Source organism: Equus przewalskii, chromosome 2, assembly GCF_037783145.1.
Source record: "Equus przewalskii isolate Varuska chromosome 2, EquPr2, whole genome shotgun sequence".
NCBI classification, from domain to species: Eukaryota; Metazoa; Chordata; class Mammalia; order Perissodactyla; family Equidae; genus Equus; species Equus przewalskii.
In genome coordinates this window covers 3,375,990-3,383,564 of record NC_091832.1, presented here as the reverse complement: position 1 = coordinate 3,383,564, position 7,575 = coordinate 3,375,990, and the positions used below count along the sequence as shown (strand labels likewise).

At 44.8% G+C, this 7,575-nt stretch overlaps 1 long non-coding RNA gene across 1 annotated transcript; it reads right to left on the bottom strand.

Annotated features, from left to right (window-relative positions):
• Nucleotides 1-381: 381 nt before the first annotated feature.
• On the bottom strand, nt 382-6,471 carry LOC139079081 (uncharacterized). The gene is made up of 3 exons (XR_011532377.1): nt 6,091-6,471; nt 2,232-5,045; nt 382-1,623 (listed from the first exon to the last, which is right to left on the bottom strand). It is a non-coding gene; the product is annotated as an uncharacterized lncRNA (long non-coding RNA).
• Between the last annotated feature and the right edge of the window lie 1,104 nt (nt 6,472-7,575).

Here is a 7,575-nt window from a genome sequence, read left to right as displayed (position 1 = left end):
CACTTAATCTTTCATTGTGGGGAATCAACAAATACTGTTTAAGTTTGAGAGATTAAATAACACCATACAAGTGTATAGAGTTATGGTAGTAACCTATCTAAAATAAAATATAGTCAAAAAGAAATTAAGTGAAATAAGCCAGTCACGAAAGGACAAATATTGTATGATTCACTTATATGAGAGACCTAGATTAGATAGATTGATAGAGACAGAAAGAATGGTGGTTGCCAGAGGCCAGAGGGAGAGAGCAATGGAGTGTTACTGTTTAACGGGTACAGAGTTTCATTTTCGGAAGATGAAGAAAGTTGTAGAGATGGATGGTAGTGATGGTTGCACAACAATGTGAATGTACTTAATGCCAATGAACTATATACACTCAAAAATGGTTAAAATGGTAAATTTTATGTTATGCATATTTTACCACAATAATTTTTTTTAATTTTTATAAACTCACATAGTAATCGCACACAAAACAGAAATAAACTGTTACCTCATGAGACATGAAAAGAGAGGAAGGAAGGGAGATTTTTGCTTTGAATTCTGTGCTTTTCTTTACTGTTTGGATTCTTTAGCCATATGCACAGATTATTTTCATATTTAAAAATAAAATATTTTAAAAGAATGAGTATGCGAAGGGAGAATTTCAATCCATGTTTCTGCTTGACTTGCGCTCAATTTCTCAAAACACTATTTTATAGAAGCTGATTTCCAAGAAGCTTTCAAAGCCCCTTTTATTATTATTATTCCTAGAGCCTTTCCCTTGGAGTCAGAAACACGTGTTTTTCCAACGGAGCTCGCGTTCAGAGCCTGGGCGGGTAAGCACATTTGGGAACCTGCTCGGCGCAGCCCTCCCCTTTGAACCACTGTGTTTTCCAGGGCTCCTCACGCATCCTTCATCCAGTTGGCTTCCCATCTAACACATCCATCAGGCAGCCAGTATTCACTGAGTTGCCCGTGGGGGTGGCCAGAGCCTGCTGGAGCACGACTGTTAAAGAAACTCTGCCACCAGCAAGGCAGACCTCAGGAAAAGCCCAGACTACAGTGGCTCATCATCCAGGCTCCAACCAACAGGCCATATGATGCCGATATGAAGGCCTCGAATAAGTCTGTCTCATCTTTACCAGAAATTCTAGATTCCAGACAGAAAATTCTAGCACACTCGGGTTAGAAGAGACTTCAGAAATCATATTGCAAAACTGTTCCTTTTTAAAAACGGCGCTACAAGACCTAAAGACGTGCCATCACAGACAATGAGTTAGAAGCAGAGCCCAGACCTAAATGTTGGTATGGATGTCAGGAAACATGCCACGTTCTAGATAAGTCTGAAAGACCTCCCAGAATAGTGGTCCTGTCCTATAGGGGGTGGTTAAGGAATAGACGGTGATTAGGGGACTAGGAAGCAGTTGCAATTCCATTGGCAGAGAGAGCAATAGCATGATCAGTCAGCAAGAGTTCTTTGACGGACTGTGAAGGCATTCAACTGATGGATGGATGGATTCTCTCTTGAGCGACTCTTTTTTATTTTATGTCCCAGAACTTGCTCTATGTGCTCTGGATGTAGACTTGAATCAGACATGGTCCTGCACTCAAGAAGCAGTCCAGCAGGCCAGATGGTTACCATGGCTGCCAAGAGAGACAGTTGCAATACAGCATGATGAGCATGGGATAGAGCAATCTTTCATAAACTTTTCTGATCATGAGAATTACCCACACCAGATTTACTGAGTTGAATTATTCAGGGGAAGGGCCTGGTATTCTTCACTTTTATCACAACCCTCCCCTCTCCCCCCAGTGATACTTAGGATCAGTCATTCTGACTTTGGAATCATTCAGAGCTGGATTCCAATTCTGGTTTAGGTCAATGATGTTATCTGCCTGAGAAAATTACCTATCTGGACATTCACCTTTCACCGGTCCCCAAGTCTCCCAAGACTGTGCCTTTTCCACCTGTCAAGATACGGGCCACTTTGTGTTGTTATCCAGGTTGTATACTGCACAGACACTGGTCAAGAGACTGAATGTTTGCTGAGATTCCACCCTGTCCTAATTCCTCCACCCAGAGGAAAGGGTCCCACTGTTTTTCATCCAAACACTCTAAGCGTCGCATCCTGTTGAGCTATCTTCCCAAATGGAGCGACATTTGTAATTCATCTGCCCAAAGGGGGCACTTTTTTCTAATTTGTACAAAGGCACCATTGAGACTAGCAGGATCCTGAAAATGGTGATGGTACCTGTCACCGCTCCCAGATTTCCCTGCCACAGATGGCTTCTTCATCTCTTCAGTGCCTGCGCCAGTCTAAAGTAGGAGCCAGTTCTCAGTCTGAGTCCTTGCCAAGCCACTCAGCCCTATAACAAAGGATACAGCATCCCAAATACTGTTTGCCCCGTGCCTGGAACCAGAGGCAATGTAGCTCGTGATGAACGAGATGAGTTTTGGAGTCAGACCGGAGTTCAGTTTGCAACTTCAGCCTTTACTGTGTGACTTGAACAAATTAAGTGTTATCTATAAAATATAAATTAAGAAGTTTTTTATACATAACGTTCTTGGAAGGTTTGAATGAGATAATGCATGTAAAAGCCTTTAGCATAGAGCCTTTGGCATGGTGAAGTTTGTTCCCTATGTGCTACTCCAATGGATTTAAGCTTCACCATAACACTCTGGACAGCTACGATTATTAGCTCCATTCCACAGATGAAGAAAAGGAGTGTTGGAGGTGAGAAGGGGGAAGGGGGATAGAGCTGACATCCAAACTCAACTCTAATTGTCTAATCCATTTTCCTTCCACTTTTGCCCCTAGATCCAGACATCACCTTTTCTCTTGGTTCCTGGTTCAAGGAAAGGAAAAAATAAGATTTCATCCTCAGTTTATAAATGCACCCAGATTAGGCCTACCAACATGGGTAGAACAGCAAATAGGATTTTGATTTTGAGTGTCAACTCACAGGGGTTAGTAATTCCTGCCCAGAGGACCATGTTATGAAAGGGTGCAAGGGCAAGTCGGGGTTTCTAGAGAATCATGATTGATTCATGATGTCAGCCACGGGAATGGGATCCAGGAAGGAAGGCAGGCCCTACAGAGTGCACCCCACCCCCTTTCAGATTTCAAAGTCTGCCCAAAGTCAAGCACACTTGATAAAAAGGGTACTAAATAAAGCTGTTAAAGACCATTAGCACCTTATTAAGACCTTTTCCCAGAAGCAGCCAAAAACAGCCAAAGAATACAGAATGGAGGAACATTTTGGAGAGAAAGCATGGAGCTGTCTGATGTATTTTACATAAGGAGCAAAAACTCAGTTCTGTCTATTCCCGAAGACTTCTAGGCTCCGTCCTGCTGAACATCCAGGAAGGTGGAGGGAGGTCGCTATGGAATTCTGAGACCTCCTCATGAAGCCCAGCAGGAGCTTATGTGCGACCTGGGGCAACTAACCTAGGCTCTCCCAACTTTAGGTATTTCATCTGTAAAACGCGGATAGTAATCTCTAACTCATTGTGGTTTTGCAGGTACTAAATAAGGTAAATTATCTAAAGAAACTACAGAGAACCCCATCCAAAGTAGGTTTTGGAAAGTGTTTATTCCTCACTCCTTCTCTTTCTCCCTCAGGAACACTGTGACATCTTTGTAGGTCAGGATTGTTGAGGTATAATTTACACAGAGTAAAATTCATTCATTTTAGGTGAACACTTCTATGAGTTTGACGAACATCACAGCCACGTAACTGTTACCACCAAGCTGTAGGATGCTGCCACCACCCCAAAGAGGTCCCTCACATCACTTTCCAGTCAACCCCTCACCTACCCCGGCAAACACTGATCTTATTTCTGCCCCTATAGTGTTGCTTTTTATTGTGACCAATTTTAAAAGAATAAATCCAAATAGCAAATAATTCTCTTGAGTTTTTCTTTCACATTCTATTCAAAAATAGCTCAGCTCTGACAGCTCAGCTCTCTTTTCCAGGAAAATTCTTTATTAAATAAATGAATTCCATGTGCATATTAAGAAGACATTCTGCTTAGTATTCCTTCTATTTATAGCCAGAGTTTAACCAGCAGGGGCCCGGCCAGCCTGTCAGGGTCCTCTTCAGCTCACACTCTCTCCTCCCCACTCCAGCCCAACTGCAGAGCTGGCTCCAGGCCCAGGGGGCACAGGCGAGTCCAAGTGCCAAGAGGGGCCTGGGGATGTGTTTCCTGATGAGGTGTGCTCCTCAATCTTTTGGTGCAAACTTCAGGATGCCCTGGAACTCCCGTGGAGAGTACATGGGCATATAATAGCTAAGAGCATGTAGAGGGGAACTGGACTAAAGACAAGGCTAGAAGGAGGGATGGGCAGAGCTCAGTGGTCTCTGAAGTCCTTTCCTGCAGAGGAGTCCCATGACCCAGGCAGATCACTCAACAACTCCTGAGGTCACCCCCCCGCCCCCCATCATGTGCCAGATATTGCGCTGGGCATGAGAATTAGAGGTGGACAAGTAAGGGAAAAATAATTAGACTAGTTTCTGCCCACAAAGAACTTACTATCTAATAGAGAGATAAAACATGAGCAAAGGACGTGGTTGAGTGGAGGAAAGCTAGCATGGGCTATGGAGCTAAAGGGAAGGAGATTTTAACCCGATTTTGCCATTTGCTGGTCACGTGACCTCGGTACTGTTGTTCACCTCTCTGAGCCTCAGTGTTCTCATCTATAAGATGGAAATTACATCCACCCACCGAGGGGTGTTATGTGAGATGAATGAGGTAATAGGTATAAAGCACCTAGCCCAGCCCCTGTTATATACAGGCTCAGGAAAGGCTGGTTTCCTTCTTACCCTCTGTATTAGTCAAGGTTCTCCAGAAAAACAGAACCAAAAGGAGATACAGAATATAGATATGTATCTGAGAGATTGATTATAAGGAATTGGCTCATGCAATTATGGCGGCTGAGAAGTCCCAAGACCTGCAGATGGTAAGCTGGAGACACAGAAAAGCCAATGGTGTAGTTCCAGTCCACGTCCGAAGGCCTGGGAACCGGAGAGCTGACGGCATAGTCCCCGTCCAAAAGCCAGCAGGCCTAAGACCTGAGAAGAGATGATTTTTCAGTTTGTGTATGGAGGCAGGCAAAGACCGGGGTCCCAGCTCAGAAGTCAGGCAGGAGGAATTCCCTCTTATTCCACCATTGACTGGATGAGGCCCCATCAGGGAGGACAATCTGCTTTACTCAGCTTACCAACTCAAAAGTTTCCATCTCATCCAGAAACCCTTCACAGACACACCCGGAAAAACGTTTGACCAATTGTCAGGGCACCCCACGGCCCAGTCAAATTGACATAGAAAATTAACCACCTCACCCTCCAAGAAAGGAGTTGGTGTTCTGTTAGAGGTTCAGATAGAGAGCTACAGCATTTAGAAGGAGAAAAAGGTTACTTCTGGCTGAGAGATGTGGAGGAGACGATATTTGAACCTTCTGCTCATAACTACAGCTGCACCATCTCCTGAGAACCTGCTCCATCCTACAGGACAGGTCCCGGTTTAAGTGTCATCCACTCCTGTCAGTGTCAGCTCCATCCTGAGATGTGACTTCTGACTTTCTACCTTGCATTACAGTCCTCCTCTCATTCTATAGTCTGTAGGCTTCTTAAGGACTTTGTCCCTGACTGATGCGGTCTCAGGCACATGGCAGAGGTTCAGGAATGTTAGTTGAGCAACTGTGACATCTAATCCAACCATTTCAGGCAACAGATAAGGCAGCTAAGGCTCAAGGCTTATTTGTTTGTTCATTCAGCCAGCACTTGCTGCGCCTCCTCTATGCTCTGTGACAATAAATAAGGGTAAAAATAAAGATGCAAGCAAGATATCAAATATGCCTCTAAAAGCTCAGGCTAATACAGAGGAGAGAAATGAAGAAAAGGGAGCTCCTACTATGTTCAAGCCTCTTTATTCCCTTATATTCCCAATGTCCACTCACTCATCCATTTCTCCAAAAATATATACATATCTTTTTGAGGAAGCTCAGCCCTGAGCTAACTACCGCCAATCTTCCTCTTTTTGCCGAGGAAGACTGGCCCTGAGCTAACATCCATGCCCATCTTCCTCTACTTTTTATGTGGGACACCTACCTCAGCATGGTGTGCCAAGCGGTGCCGTGTCCGCACCCGGGACCTGAACCCGTGAACCCTGGGCCACTGGGAAGCAGAATGTGAGCACTTAACTGCTGCACCACTGGGTCGGCCCCCAAAAATATTTCTTGAGCACTCTGAGTGCCAGGCCTGTCTGAGGTTCCAGGTAGCCAGCAAACAAATGAGGAGTCGTTCTTCTGCCGTAGAGTTCACAGCCCAGTGGGAGACACAGACTGAGAGACGTGATAAAATAAAACAAGGCAATTATAAAAATGGCAGTATTTGAAACTGCAGAGGACTCAAAAGAGAAAGAACAAATCATCTGCCTGGGGAAGTCAGGGAAGGTTTGCCAGTGTTGGAGCTGAGAGGTGAAGGCAGTGCAGCTGTCCTCAGTCAGACGTGTAGGGAACATTGACCACACAGACACCGCGTCTTACGCCATGAGAACAGCCTGTACAAAGGTTACAAATAAGAGCTTTCGTTTCGTGATGGAGCCTCTTATAGTTTAATTTTGCGCAAAACATTGTATTAAAACATATGACCACAAACCATTGCACACCACAGTCTAGCTCTGATTATTCATTCTAGCTGGTTAACTGTAACCCTCCGTGTGGCCGCAATCCAACAGCTTCCAACTCTCATTGCTCAGAGCATCGTGTCAGGTTGGGCTGTAACTGCTGGGCCAGAGAGCGCCCGAGGGCAAGGGCTCCTCCTCCACCACCATGGATATCTTTGTGGCCCTGTTGGTATTTGCCTCAACCAATCTTTATTACCTCTTTTGGAATAAATCCTGCTTTCAAGGATCATAGGCACGGAATGCTACCAGAGAGTTGAGCTGGAGGCTTCGTAGTGCCCCTTACTTACCCTGTTACCACAATCAAAACAGCCTCACGAGCCTCAGTTTTCTCAGTTAATAACTGTTCATCTTTATTGAGGGCTTACTGTGTGCCAGGCCCTGTTCTGGGCACTTATAGTGTATTGTCAAACATACGTTATCTCACCCAATCTTCACTACAAGCTGTGGATGTGGATATAAGTGTTAGGATTCCCATTTTACAGCTGTGGAAACTGAGGCCCAAGAGTGATGAACTGATTTGTCCAGAGTCACACAGATCAGATCAGAATATGGTCTAGAGCTCAGCAAGCTCAGCTCCTTGCCCCTACAACTTCCCTCCAGGACTAGAGGTGAATACAATTCAACTGCATAAAAAAGGGGTGTGCAAATATTAATGAGGCAATGAAGCCTGACTATGCCATTCTTTGACTTAAATCGATTGTTCAACTCGTCCTCCACTAACCACAAGATAGTCCCTTCTGCTTGCATGGCCTTCAGTATCCTCTACAATCTAGCTCTGCCTGCCCCTTCAGCCTTTACCGTGTTCATTTACCCAAGCTCAACACCAAATACTGCATGTTAGAGCCCTTAAACCCCAAACTCCCTATTGTAGATAGCGTATGTACAGCTCCTCAGTTACCCAATCTGCA